The sequence below is a fragment of the Vanessa atalanta genome, chromosome 19, assembly GCF_905147765.1.
Source record: "Vanessa atalanta chromosome 19, ilVanAtal1.2, whole genome shotgun sequence".
In the NCBI taxonomy this organism is placed as follows: Eukaryota; Metazoa; Arthropoda; class Insecta; order Lepidoptera; family Nymphalidae; genus Vanessa; species Vanessa atalanta.
The window spans coordinates 1,205,132-1,220,027 of NC_061889.1; the positions used below are offsets into that span (position 1 = coordinate 1,205,132).

The window sequence follows — 14,896 nt, forward strand, 5'->3', positions numbered from 1 at the left end:
TTATGTAAAGCTACCAATATAAAATGTTAATCAATACAAGAAGAACAAGTGAGCAGTTGTATAGTTATAGTTACTCATTGCTCAGGAGTGTCCATTTCAAATAACAGCATTATTTTATTATATAATAATATATGAAATTCGTTATCAATTAACTCGAGCTTATTAATAATAATGATTTATTAAATAGTAAAGAAGGTCTACAATGATTTACTGATCCTGGAACACCTAAGACTGGTTCAAAAAGAAATTCTGTGGAAGAAATTCATTTTTGTTTTCAAATCTTCCAATATTTATTCCTTACAATAATATAGTTTTGTTACTATTTAAAACCATTGGTGGTACTCAAAAATATATACAATATACCAATATTATAAGTGCGAAACTCTATCTTCTGTTAGGCTTTCACGATTAAACCTCTGAACATAAACGCGACATCAGAGTCGCCGAGGCTGTACTCTCTCTGATCGAGCACGGAGCATGGATTGCAGTAATTAGGATTAAAAAAAAACTACTATATACAGTATTTTTATAAATTATATATTATCATATATTATTTATTATGGATTATTTATATATTATTTTAAATTGAAAAAAAAAAATGTCAGTGTGGGCCACGTCTTCCAAGAAGACGATAGGCCCGTAGTCCAGCGAAGATCTGCTGATGTTTGGTAAAAATATAAAATAACGACATAATTTAGAAAAATAAAATGTAAAAAAAGCACGGGCAACTGTGAGCCCGTGGATGTTGTAAATTAAATAATAAAAAAAAAACCTCTGAACCAAAGTTGATGAAATTTGGTACGAAAGTTTAACGCCATGGATGAATATAGGACCTAATATATAACTATATAATTTTAACCCTTCCATGGAGTTGTTTATGCGTTATATCTTCTTCAAGGATTTTCGTACATAAAGTAGTTAGTTTCATAGTAGCGCACAATATTACTCAAAGTTTCAGATAAATAAATTCTTCCAAGAAATCTGAATACTATGGTATTATTACAACCTTTAGGATATAATAGTACATACATATAGTCTTAAATATAAGAGTAGTTCATGGATTTATAAAAAAATTATATAAAGGGATCATTTTACTCGTCTACATTTCATTGAATTAATTCGTCACTTAAAACTCGATTGAAAATAAACAAATTTAACTTTCCATTTTATTCAAAATCAAATGTTAATTTGGGTAAGGATACTCTTTAGTATAATCTGTTCGACTTTAGGTCATGAGGTTCCATTTTCAAATCCATGATGGAACTAATTTTTTTTTTTTTTTAATATCTTTCCAATCCTTGTCGGACTACCATTCTACCATTCTACCAGACTAAGAGCGTATATATTACAATAATGTAACGAATAAAATATGTAAACATTACTAAACTAATATGTTTTTATTTATCATAACGATAAACGCGTTAGACCCAATGTGAATGGATGAATCTGGTAAATATTCTGTTGTAATACGTACTTCTTTTTTATTACATTACATTAGCAGTCTGTAAATTTCTTACTGCTATAATATATATAATAAAATTTACCGAACCGACGTAATAGTCGGCTCAAGCTATTAATATATATATTTTTTTTTATGATGGCAACTTTACGTCAAATTCTTTTACCGATAATTTTAAATTATTTTGATAGTTCGTATAGTTTGTTTTTAAATAATTGTTAGTTAAAGTAAAGTAACAGCCTGTAAATGTCCCACTTTTGGGCTAAGACCCCTCCCTTTTGAGAGAAGGTTTGGAGCATATTCCACCATCCACCATATTGGAATACACAAGGCAGAATTTCCTTGAAATTAGACACATGCAGGTTTCCTCGCGATGTTTTCCGTCACCGCCGAGCACGAGAGGAATTATAAACACAAATTAAGCACATGAAAATTCAGTTGTGTCTGCCTGGGTTTGAACCCGAAATAATCGGTAAAGATGCGCGCATAAGGGACGGTTATTGGTGATGTAAGAAATAGTCTCAAAATTTTACAGCGCCAATGTACTATGGGCGATGGTGGTCAAGTGGGCGAAAAGCGTGGTCGACCTTTAAAAAAAAATACTTTATGAACTTTTATAGCAATAACTAACCGTAACATCGTGTTTTAATTTATTCCACTTACTTTGTTTTGGCGAATTCTCCAACGGGTTTGTTCTGGAATTTCAATAATGAGCGCTACAAATAAACGGCTATTCCGTTTTCAATCTCCTTCCCTTCGTCAGATTTTAAAACACAGATTGTGAAACAGTGAACAGTTTTATTTTAATTTACTATTTCGTTTTTAAAACCGACGTAAAATATACCGAACCGACGTAATAGTCGGCTCAAGCTATTAATAAAAAATGTTTTTTTTTTTTTATGTTGACAACTTTAAGTCAAATTCTTTTACCGATAATTTTAAATTATTTTGATAGTTCGTATAATTTATTTTTAAATAATTATTAATAGAAGTAAAGTAACAGCCTATAAATGTCCCACTGTTGGGCTAAGACCCCTCCATTTTGAGAAGAAGGTTACTACATAATATTTATATTATAGTATTTAGGAATAAACTATTGCGATCCTATGCAATTCCACCATTCCGCTCATTAACGAAATTCTTAATCAAAATAAAATTACAGGGAAACAGGATCTTGTATAGTGCGAAACATGATTACAAATATTTAAATAATATTAAATAATAAAATAACGCTTGACCACAGACTGTCCGTACAAGACGCTTACTCTATTGCTAATGAAATAAAAATATCACAGTTCGTAAATATGCGGGACTAGGGGCAGAGGCCGCCACTCATTTTAAGAAAAGTTAGAACTTACTACGTCAAGCTTCTTCAATTCGGGTTACTTTATTAATGATGTTATGTCTCACCGCCAAGCACGTGTTAAATATTTATCACGTGATAACATTTAATACCAGTTGAAGCCCTCATCTTTGCTCGCGTTTTTGAGGTTGGAGGTTGGAGGAGGTGGAAAAGTAGCCTCTTGAAGTTCAAGCAATTCTGTTCAGTGGTTAGACCGTGAAGGAGTGATACACAGATAAAGTTACTTTCACATTTAAAATATTTGTATAGATAAACAAATCTTTATAGAACTCCGAATTAAATTTGAAATTGCGATGTAAATTTATGCTCTCTTCACTGGGACATATCGGTTCTTTATTTAAATTAAATAAATTACTAGTAACAACACTATGAAAATTAAGTATTTTCTCTTTAAAATAATTACGATCTCGACACTTGTTGCGCGATGTTTCTGAAATTTATATCTCTTTCGGTCAAGGGATTGAAGATGTACGTCAACATTCCTCGCGGTGTTTCATTTGAAAGAAAATTGTATTTTTAAAGAAGATAATTTTTATAATTACAACACAAAGGTCAAAGTTTTGACGTAATCTTCTTGAGTTAAGCGGAAAATTACTTTTTCTTTTCGAAAGATTTTAAATAATAACATTTAACTCTATTCGTTTACGAATTTTCTGAATATATATTTAAGGCTTGACTATTATTTGGAAATAAGATTTACTTGCTTTGATTTAAGTTAAGTAAGTTAAGAATTATTAACATCGATCCCTTAACTATAAAAAAAGAGAATTAAAAATAGTTACTGTACAAATCATGACCGCGTGAAATGGTGTCAAAAATGCTGCTAGCATTTCCCCGTTGAATCGCAATTACGATCCTTTGGGCAAAAAATGATCCAGCCCTTCTGTCATCAGGGGAGGCAATAAGGCGAGGTGTTATATTTTTAATGAATTTTTTTGCAGAATATTTATAGGAAATATTTTTAAATCAGTTTTATACACATTTTAAATTTACTCTCATAGTTTTGGCTTGGTGTTGGTGATGTATCTTACGTTTATGAATATCGGTTGAGGAGTTTAGACGAAGGCGTAACAAATAAACTGACACACGCATTTATCTATATATATAATAAAATTGGAGTATCTATTTGTAACATTAAAGTAACCGCTTTTTACTAAATGTATATGTATGTATACACGGACATATACCAAAATAACATCTTTTTCTGTCTGTCTGTCTGTCTGTCTGTCTGTTTGTTCCGGCTAATCTCTGAAACGAATGGACCGATTTTGACGGGACTTTCACTGGCAGATAGCTGATGTAATAAGGAGTAACTTAGACTACTACAATAACTTTTTAGTTAAATTCTAACGCGCACGAAGTCGCGGACACTGCTAGTGTATAATAATATTTCATTTCTTATTCAAGAACTTTTCTATTGCTATTATTGTTATCAAATAACTATCAAGTATCCACAGTTTTGGGTTCGGTCGTCTATTTCTAAAGTCCAATGGAGAAATAAGATATTATATTATTTAAACAATAGATGATCCAGTGACATGAGAATCCTAACCGATGATTGCGGGTTCAAATCTAGGAAGCATCATAGAGTTTGCAATTGTTTAATTTGAGTCGGATAAAATTCTGACTCGTGTGTTTCCAGGAGCCTATATATGTGTATACTATAATGTGTGTAGACACTAAATAAATAAAATATACATTTTTGTCTTAAACATACCTACACACATAACACTTACGCTCATGGTGTACTCAACAGAACTAACTAAAAAAATCGGTATTTTTGGTGCAATAATTAACAAAAACCCCTTTCCAAACAGCTTTCCTTGGTTAAATTAGGTCGTTAGAAAGCATAACTTGCCACGCTCAGGAACACGATACAGTGACTTCAGTTTGTTAACGTGAAACCGAATTTGACGCCTAATAGACAATTTGTCAATTTTCTATTGCGTGTTTTGTATAGCGTTTTCAACTTTTTTTTTTAAATACTGTCAACGAACCTTAATTTTGGGACTAAAGTAAAAAAGAATCCATAAAAAAAAAAATTTCATAGTTTCTTTTTTCAAACTTTCAAATAAAGTTTATCTGCGAGGATTACTTGCAATTTATGGCATAAAAGAATTTTACATATTTAGATACACTCATACTTTAAAATTAATGTTGATGGATGTCATGCAGGTTAACTCACGATGTTTTCTAGCCACGACGAATACGCGAAGTGCTTTATAAACACAATTTAACCACATCTTCAATCATTTCACCTAGTTTTAATATTTTTGCTTAATAATGCCTAGTCTTGTATTTGAAGGAGCGCATAAATTGCTTAACTAACATTGATTAATTTTAACAATAACTAAGTTTAAAAAAAAACGTTCAAAAGGCATATCATTCAACACAATATTTAGATGATAAAAAAGCGTGGAGCTAATACTTGTTGACTTACAGGCAGTATGTATTTTCATTTAACTAACATTGTTTTTCAAAGAGTTTTAGAAAAGAGTAATTAATGAGTTTCTTGCCGGTTCTTCTTTGTCGAATCTACATTACGAACCGGTGGTAGCTTTACTTTTAATACAGATCTGTAAATTTACCAATTAAAACTGCTTGAAGAGCTCGTTTGTATAAACTATATTTTAATTTTGATTTTTGATTTAATGTGTATCTTTTTTTTGGATACTTATAAATAATATGCTATAAATAAACTTTAAATAAATGAATATATTCTTACAGGTTTTCTGGCAATAAAAGTAATATTAATTTATTAGTATAGACAACCACAGGCACAAGGGACAATAAATCTTATTTTCCAAGTAGTTGATATGTCTTAAAATAAAAAAAATTATGGGCAGTGCTAACCATTCAGTCCATTTGCCAGACTACCTAACTATGTTAAATATACAAAAAACAATCTTTTTTATTAAAAATTTAGGTTAAATAATAAATATTTATTCTTTTTCTATTTCGACTTTGTGGAATAAACAAAAACACATTTAAAATACAATAAGAATTAATGTTAAAATAATTACACTAAAAGTAACAAATCTTAAAACAAATCATTTTATACATTTTCTAGATAATTATCGTTAAGTAATATGAACTTTGAAGCTTCTTAGGCAATTATAGTTTATTAATTTTATCATCACATTTTATCGACTAACTTTATTTTATTGCTCAATATTTTCCGAATAAATTCACGATATATTTTTGTTAAGTATACATTTCTGTAATTTAATATTCTTCAAATAAATTGTAAAAATATTTTACTAGACTTATACAACAAACAATAGTTTTTTCAATTCAACCAACTAGCATTTAAACTGCAAACTTTTCTTGGACAATTTAACCCAATACTTTGACCCAACATTAGGACCAACACAGGCAAGAAACCGCCTGAATGTGTGCCGACAAAGTGCGTGTTAAATTAAGCAAATGCTTAAAATATTTCTTCCAAGAAGAGGCAGAATAAAATGTAACTAATTTTCGAAAATAAATTGGTAGTACAATATTCATAAAAAAATATAATATACATGTCAGTCATGTAAATACCAACTCCTCGCCTTCTATAATCATGTTATGTTTATATTTTTTATAGTAGTTTACGCTTACATGGCAGGGGAGGGGAGGGAACGTCTACGTATTAAAAAGTAAACTATGTTCAAGCTAACTTCATACCAAATTTCATAAAATTCGGTTTAGTGGTGTTGGCATGAAAACGTAACAGACATACAGACAGAGTTACTAATGCATTTATAATATTAGTATTGATTATGAAGTCAAATATTTGAAAGCTCTAATTTCAAGAACAACGTGCTTGAAAAATAATTATTCTTTAATTAATATTTAGAAGTTACAAACTAGAGAGAACATTCTACATTTTCATGAAGTATAACCTACATGTAACGGCCATACTGACATTTGAATGCCGAATTAATGAAAAAGCAAACGTAAACTGTAAACGCGTTATTCAAAGTTAAGTTGCGTTATATACGAATAAGAATAGTTGTATAAAAATTTAATAAAATATAATTATATAGTCCTTTTTGCCATCGTAACGTTTTGCATTAACAGTATTAATTATATTCCGAATTCAAATTACGGCCATGTCTACCTTTAGGCATTGCACGATATGTCCGTGTACTATTAATTTGTCGAAAATAAATTGGAATAGATGAAAAATAAATGTATCGCTTTATGTTTTCAAAATAATTGGTTAAAAACACTTGACAGTAGTTGTTTTTAACGGTTATTTTTATTATTAAATTATTAATTAATACCTAAGCCATCAGACCCGTCTTCGCACGGGAAATAAGGATCTTAATATAAGGTTTGTGTCGTAATATACATATATATTGGTTGGCACCATTTTTTCTGACAACTTCAAGTATTATCTTCATATTTCAGTCATATTTAAACTATACCATTAGGAATACACGTACACGTTCCTCATGAATGACTTCATCCATTAGTGAAAACCGTATAAAATTTTTTTCGGTAGTTTTTGAGTTTATCGCGAAGGTACATGCGACGGGAAGACTTTATATACTTTATATATATATATATATATATATATATATATATATATAATGTTTATACATATAAATATAATATATATATATTTATATGTATAATGTGTAATATGTATAATTATTAAATCTTTTTTAAGCAAAACCATCCATTATGTAAGAGCCGAGATGGCCCAGTGGCTAGAACGCGTGCATCTTAACCGATGATTTCGGATTCAAACCCAGGCAGGCATCACTGAAATTTCATGTGCTTAATTTGTGTTTATAATTCATCTCGTGCTCGGCGGTGAAGGAAAACATCGTGAGGAAACCTGCATGTGTCTAATTTCAACGAAATTCTGTCACATGTGTATCTCGCCAACCCGCATTGGAGCAGCGTGGTGGAATATGCTCCAAACCTTCTCCTCAAAGGGAGAGGAGGCCTTTATCCCAGCAGTGGGACATTTACGGGCTGCTAATGCTAAAAAAAAAATGCTAATCCATTATGTTATGTGGTTAGAACGTCTTAATATCAACTGATTTAATCAATTTTTTCAAATCATGCTCGACAGTGATGAAGAAAAAACGTGACAAAATTTATACGTGTATACCTTATTCCACCGAAGACGATCCTCGGCTTCTCATACGGAGATAACATAATTTATCAATATTTATTTGAATATAGTAAGCATTACAACTCGTAAATAAATATTAATTAAAAATCAAAATATTATTTATTTCGAGTATAATAAAATCGCTTTTAAATCGTTATGTTGCAGTGTTGAATTAAATGTTAAATTACCACCGGTTTGGAAAGTAGAATCTACCGAGAAGAACCGGCAAGAAACTCAGTACTATACAGCAAAGTAGTTATTATATAGTAACTTACGTTGGTTGTGGATTTGTACGGCGGGTGGTGTTCGTACGGGATTACCCGTACAGTACGGGTAGTCCCGTACAAACACCACCTACCGTACATGAGTACGGGCCGTACTCATGCGTCTTTCTACGCAAAAAGAGCAACTGAGTCAATTGAGCTCTATTTCATCGCATCAAAAATACTAGAATATTATTTGTCACAACGTAAACAAAACAACGATTTTTATAATATCAAAACACTCCTCTCAGTACAGTCAGTGCAATTTTAATTGTAGTTTTACCTTTCGTTAAACGGTTTGTGGCAACCGCTTCATAATTTAGAACATATTTCGCTGTAATGAGACTTGCAGGTCGCTTTTAATTAAATCGTAAATAGAAATTTTTGGTGTAAATTAGAACTATCTTACACAAATTTCTACCTTTACGTTTGTCTAAGCTTGCATTCGGAGCTAGAACTAATAAAAGTACGTATTAGCAAGTGTATGCTTTTTTTTCTCTAGAAAATTGTTTAAATTAAAATAATATTCGATATTTAATACTTTTTAAAGCATTCATTGATAATCTTTTATATTTTTTTCCGCCTTAAAAAAAAATAATGGAATCAGTATTATTATTAAAATGTCTTTTTAGTTTTAGTTTGAATACCGAATATCAAATGGAAAAATATATACAGCCATGATTTACAAATAAGAAATATGTCTATATGTGTAACCTATAGATTATTTAAAAAAATCATTCATATTTAAATGAAAATGTTTTTGTTCAAAAAAATATTTTTTTTTAATATATATTTTTTTATTATTCTTAAGAAAACTCGTGTGTCGTGGGATGTGTATTGCCAGCAACAATTACAGATATATTATTAACTGTTTGCTCAGGGCCTCCGGGTGGAATACGTACCGGATTGGTTTTGTCCTTTCCGTCCGTAAATCAATTCTTATTGTTTACATTTTCTGTACTCAAGTTTCAAATATATTTTTGTTTCCGTCTGACTTTTAAAAGATTTAATAAAGTAAACATATATTTTTTTCCAGAAAATCATTATTTCATTAAATTATTTTTATTCGCTATTCTTCGTAGTATTATAATTTTTTACTATAATTGTTAAATAAGGAGTTTTTATAACTTATTATTATTATTATTTAATTCATAAAAAAAAATGAAATAAGATAAAGAGTTATTTGAATGATGATACAATTATTATTCAGTTATTACAAAGGTTTCTTCAAAGATAATAATTTATCTCTTGTTCTCGAATTTAAATGATCCATTGTTATTTTATATCAAAACGTGTTATGGTGCACGTAGGCAATATATATCTCTATGAATATCCCTATAAATACAACGAACTTAAGTTTATATAAGATCAGTGGATATTATTACTTAGTTTCTCAAAATGCTACAAAATCCAAGCAACTTTTTAAAATAAAGTTTTATATAAATATTTAATAAAACTTGTTTCTTTGAATATTTTCATTTATTGTGATGAACCATTAAAATTCTACCCTTTTTTAAATGTCAAACATCCTACACTAAAAAGCCAACGATAAAGTGTTTAAAAAAGTAATAAAAAAAATATTAAACAGAGTTCACTCTGTGGGTTATTTGCATATTTATTTGGCCGAGTAATTAGCTGTGGAGTTGTAATTAACAATGCTGAACGTAACCGTGTCGCGGCATAATGGCCGCCGGTCACTATCCATCATGGCGGCATGTCAACTGTCACTTTTCGCACTTCCCGCCGACTTTTAATCAAATTTTCAGACGTTTGAAACACAAATGAGTTAATTATAATATTTTATACTCTCCGGTTCAACATGATTTCAGATTAATTTTGTACTCTGGATTATATGTTATAGTTAGGGTGTCCATGTTGCAAAAAGTATCGTATTTATTGTTTTTTTCTAATGCCCCTGACCTGTCAGTTATCGCGGTCGACCATAAGCGTCAACTACCATGAATTTAGCCAAGCGGTTGCCTTTGAGAAAAAAAAACACCTTAGCGTATCTAAGTTTATTGAATGGTTTTTAAAGACTCAAGGAAAACACCGATAATAATGGAAATCTAAATAAAATAATTCCACCTACAATCAGAAGAGACACTTTTTATTTAACTCTAATATATAAATATTGCATACTAAAGTATATGTTTTTACTACATATATAGATGACCAATGGTCTAATTTAGATAAATTTCGGGTAAAGTTCTTTTCTTTGGTCCTGTTTCCCACACGTGAATATGGCAACCCTACGTAGTGCATCTCTTAACTTTAACAATGTTCCTTGAATACCGTACACAATGGCTAAGCTGAAATTAAACAGTACAAAGTAAAAGCACAGCCGCTTTCATTTCGTTTGTAGTCTGTTTTTGTTTAGTACTACAAAAAGGTCATTAAGAACTTATTTTTAAAGAAGACAATATATAAATAAAAACTTCGTTTATTTTTAAATATTCTCTATTCTGAAAGAATAATTAAAATAAATTTATAAATAAAACAATTAAAATAAGAAAAGGAATGATTAATATTGTTATGTTAACTACAGGCACAAGAGACTCCCAATATTAAATTGATTTTACAGCAGTGACCACTTACCATCAGCTGGCTCAAATACCAGTCCGCCTACAGATGACATTAAAAAGAAAAAACTCTTACGCGCATCCTGTACTGGCTTCGCATTGGTGACTCTCATTTAGATCTGTTTGAAGAACAACTCCACGAATACACTAACTTCTATAAACTTTAGCGATTTACAGAGCGCACGTCATAGAATTTAGTAGACGTAGACTCCACTACCCGAAACGCTGCTAATGTTTAAAATTTAAAAGTACTTTAACAGTATATTTGAATAAATATATTTTGATGTGATTTGATTTGGATTTTTTATTGATCTCTCTGCAATGGATGTCAATTCGACTGTCATTTGTTTTCTAACATCTTTTTTGTCACTGAAGCTACTTTTAAAGCTCTTTCTTACTCATTTTATATTCATATTCGATCCATTCTTTTGATTTGAAGTATCGATTTCAAAATTATCATCTCGACAGAAGTATGATGATGATTTGAGGTCACAACCGCCCACACTGGCCATTAACCATATGACCATCGCCAATACGTCACCAACGTTGGTAACTAAAGCGTTCAGTTTCTATTTTTCATAATTACATTGGCTCACTATTGCTGCTTAGCGGTATAATATGTGATGTGAGTAACCTACCTAGACGAGTTCGCACAAAGCCCTGCTAACAAGTATGAGATTATAAGAAAAAGGAAATAATTTTACTATACCTTAGCTTCGCACACATTTGGCTAGTCATCAGGTTATAACATTCAGGGATCCCGAGTATTCGGTTGATATATTGTCATTTCATTATCCCTGTGTTAATTCAAATTTTCCGTCTCTGTCTATTTTAATATTATAATATTTTAAGTAAAGTAAAGTTAAGTTAAGTAACAGCCTATAAATGTTTCACTGCTCGATGAAGGTCTTCTCTCTTTTTCAAAAGTTTAGGAGTTAAACCCACAACGCTGTTGTAATACGACTCTGTGGATGAACGTTCGACAAATTTCCGTTATACATATGTAGTTTTTCCAACGATGTTTTCCTTCAACGCACGAGAGAAAGAGAGAGAGAATTATAATAATTATGTTGGTAATAGAAAATCTTCAGTTCAGACCATGGTTTGGGTTCACTCTCATCGACACAACAGTTAGTGTATTATATGTCGCTTGAAATTTAAAAACGATAGTACTTTGGGCACAAACCTCAGGTATAGAAAAATGTTTGAAATGCAAATGACGGCATATCACAAGTCGGCAATTACTAAACCGCCCACGACGAACCATTCAAAATACCAAGTAAAGACATTAGCATTTAAATATAAAAGAGTCTCCGACTCCCAACTCCCGACCTCCTAAAACATCTTGTAACGAATTACGCCTTTACTTCATCTGCATAATTTTAAATGGTTACTTGCCACTCTTCGCCTCTTTATAGCGCTAAAATCGCGTTGTGTTATGTATTTAAATATTTAGAAAGATCTCATTGGTTGAATTTTTTTCTGAATTATATTCCATTCGATGTTGAATTGAATCTGTTCCTTCATGCATTCTAAATCGATATGTCAACAGTAGATATGTCGGATCAAAGTTTGTATTATCAATAGGTTTTAGTAACCTATGGGGAATGCCCATTTCTTGTCCGAAACACACAACAGTTATTTTTCTTAGGTAAGGATTAAGAATGTAATATACCCACGTGAGAGTTAAAAGCTATAAATAACATATTTTTAATCTACCACCACGACCTAGTGGTAAGTGGTCAACATCGACATTCACGCTGTAAGAAGTATTAATGATTGCATGGCCACCCACCCACCTTGGGAACTACGATTTTATATCCCTTGTCCCAGTAGTGACACTGCCTCTCACCCTTCAAACCCTTCAAACAAAAAAAACTAATTATTGCTCTATGCCGGTAGAATATGTGTGGCTGGTGCCAACCCTCACGCAAAGTCCTATCACCGAGTAAAATAAATAAAGAAAAAAAAGGAAATTTCTGCAAACAGTAATTAGAAACAAAACTGTTAATAATTTTATACAATAATATTAATTAAAATTCGAAGTAATATTAATGACTCGATACTCCATTTATCTTTAATTCCTAGTAAATCCTCCGTATTAAATTTACGGACTAACTAAACAAACCTAGTACTAAGTCTTGTTATAAATAAAATAACATTAATTAGAAACCAGACACCTATTTGTATTTTTCTGTCAATCGCCCATAGACATATTTTCTTATTTCCCTCTTTATTATTCTAGGTCAGAAACCAACATTACACATCCTAAGTCTATAAGATAAAACAAATGTATCAAACGGCAGGCAATACAAATCAAGTGTAATTTCAGCGAGACACCGTAAGCTGTATTGAGTTGTATCGTCCCAGTCACGTACAAATAACCTGAACAATTTGTTACAATCACGCGTCCACAGGTATTTGTTTACACGCCGTGTTACTATATAACTCTTAATGAAAGAACGAATCAATTGGGATTTAAGCGGAGATCGGTTCGCAGCTTTATTTTATGTTGATAGTGGGACGGTAGATGCGCTAATGGATCACCTGACGGCATACCGTCGCCAAAATAAATAGGCATTGCGCAGTATTTGTTATTCCTTATTGGCAATATAAGCTGACATTACCATGGGACCGATGTTGCTATTTATAAATGTTGGTTGTTGGACTTAAACTAATAAAATACAGATAATTAAAAATACATACAGATAAAAAATACTGATACAGATTTTAATATAATTGTTTTTTATATATATATAATAACAACTAAGATTTGACGTTTTATTCATTTTTTTTTTAAACCGGAGAGAGATGAGGCAAAGGATCAACGGCTTTAAGCGCCTTCATTTGCATGTAGAATTTTAAAACCAATTTTGACATTCATGTCTTTTTTTGTACGTTTTTGGACTTTTAAATTATTATATTTTTATTAACAGTGCTAAAGCCTTTTTTATCTCCATATAAAATAAATCTATTTTTTTTAATATTTAACAAATTGAAGTCACCAAAACAAAAGGGTTTAACTTTATTTTTCGAGTTATTAAACTTATTTAATAAAAATCCTATGTGAAATATTTCTCAAGATATATTTTTCGTCTCTGAAATGTGGATGGATTCACTTACTTAAGGCTTTTACTGTATTCCTCTTTACGTTCGAGACATAATAGCGTTATGCGTATAACTACTTTGTCTTACAAAAAAAAATATATTTCTGTGTCCGTCTGATACACACGGGATAATTTTCTTGCTTATCCATTCAGTAAACATAGACAAATAATTATTAATTACTGTCTCGTTGGTGTAGTGGCTATATAGGCCGCAGATCCCGAGGTTCCGGGTTCAGATACCAGGCCGGGTAAAGTATCTCAGAAGCTAGATGAAATATATTTGTACTACTAATTTCGTTTTAATAACATATAGAAAAATCAGTAGTTCATATATTATGTTTAATGTGTACAAGCACCTTTACAAAATCCTTATTTTCCTTTTATTAATGCACTATACTACAAATAACCAAGACAGAGTACGTGTACAGAATTAGATTAAGCAAAATAACACTCGCTTTTGGTTTATTAAAACTATTTAAAGCTTCAACTAGCGTACATTGCTGACTAATGAGCACTATTAAAAGCGATTCATTTGTACAGTCACCGATATATATTTTCTTTTTGTATTTATAGCTTGTCGGATATAGACTAACTTAAGTTGGACTGCATAGTTTGTAATTAGTGTATACTTTGCATGTAAACTATTAAAAAAAAAAACAATTGACTAAAAAGTTTTTCATGCACGTAATCTAATAGATAATATCAAAATATATTACAGAAAATATCAAATAAACATTTATCTTTAATTTTAAACTTAATTGATAAATAGTTTATAAAATATTTGTTCTTTTTTTTTTTACAAAATCAATTAAAACAGTCACAAGCTGAAATATAAAAACATATTGACGCTATATAGGTAGAGCTAGCTTTAGCTTATATGATACACCAACGAATTCCGTTTCTCTATATATTATGTATATATCTATTTATTATAATAAAAGCAGAAACAATTAAATAAATTAATAAAGTTTTAGAATTAGAGCCGAGATGGCCCAGTGGTTCGAACGAGTGC

The 14,896-nt window shown here is 30.7% G+C and overlaps 1 protein-coding gene across 1 annotated transcript in view; it reads left to right on the top strand.

Moving 5' to 3' along the window:
- Positions 1-14,896, top strand: part of LOC125071385 (myosuppressin-like) — a 36,040-nt gene that overhangs the window by 4,531 nt on the left and 16,613 nt on the right. The gene's annotated exons all lie outside the window — the stretch shown is intronic.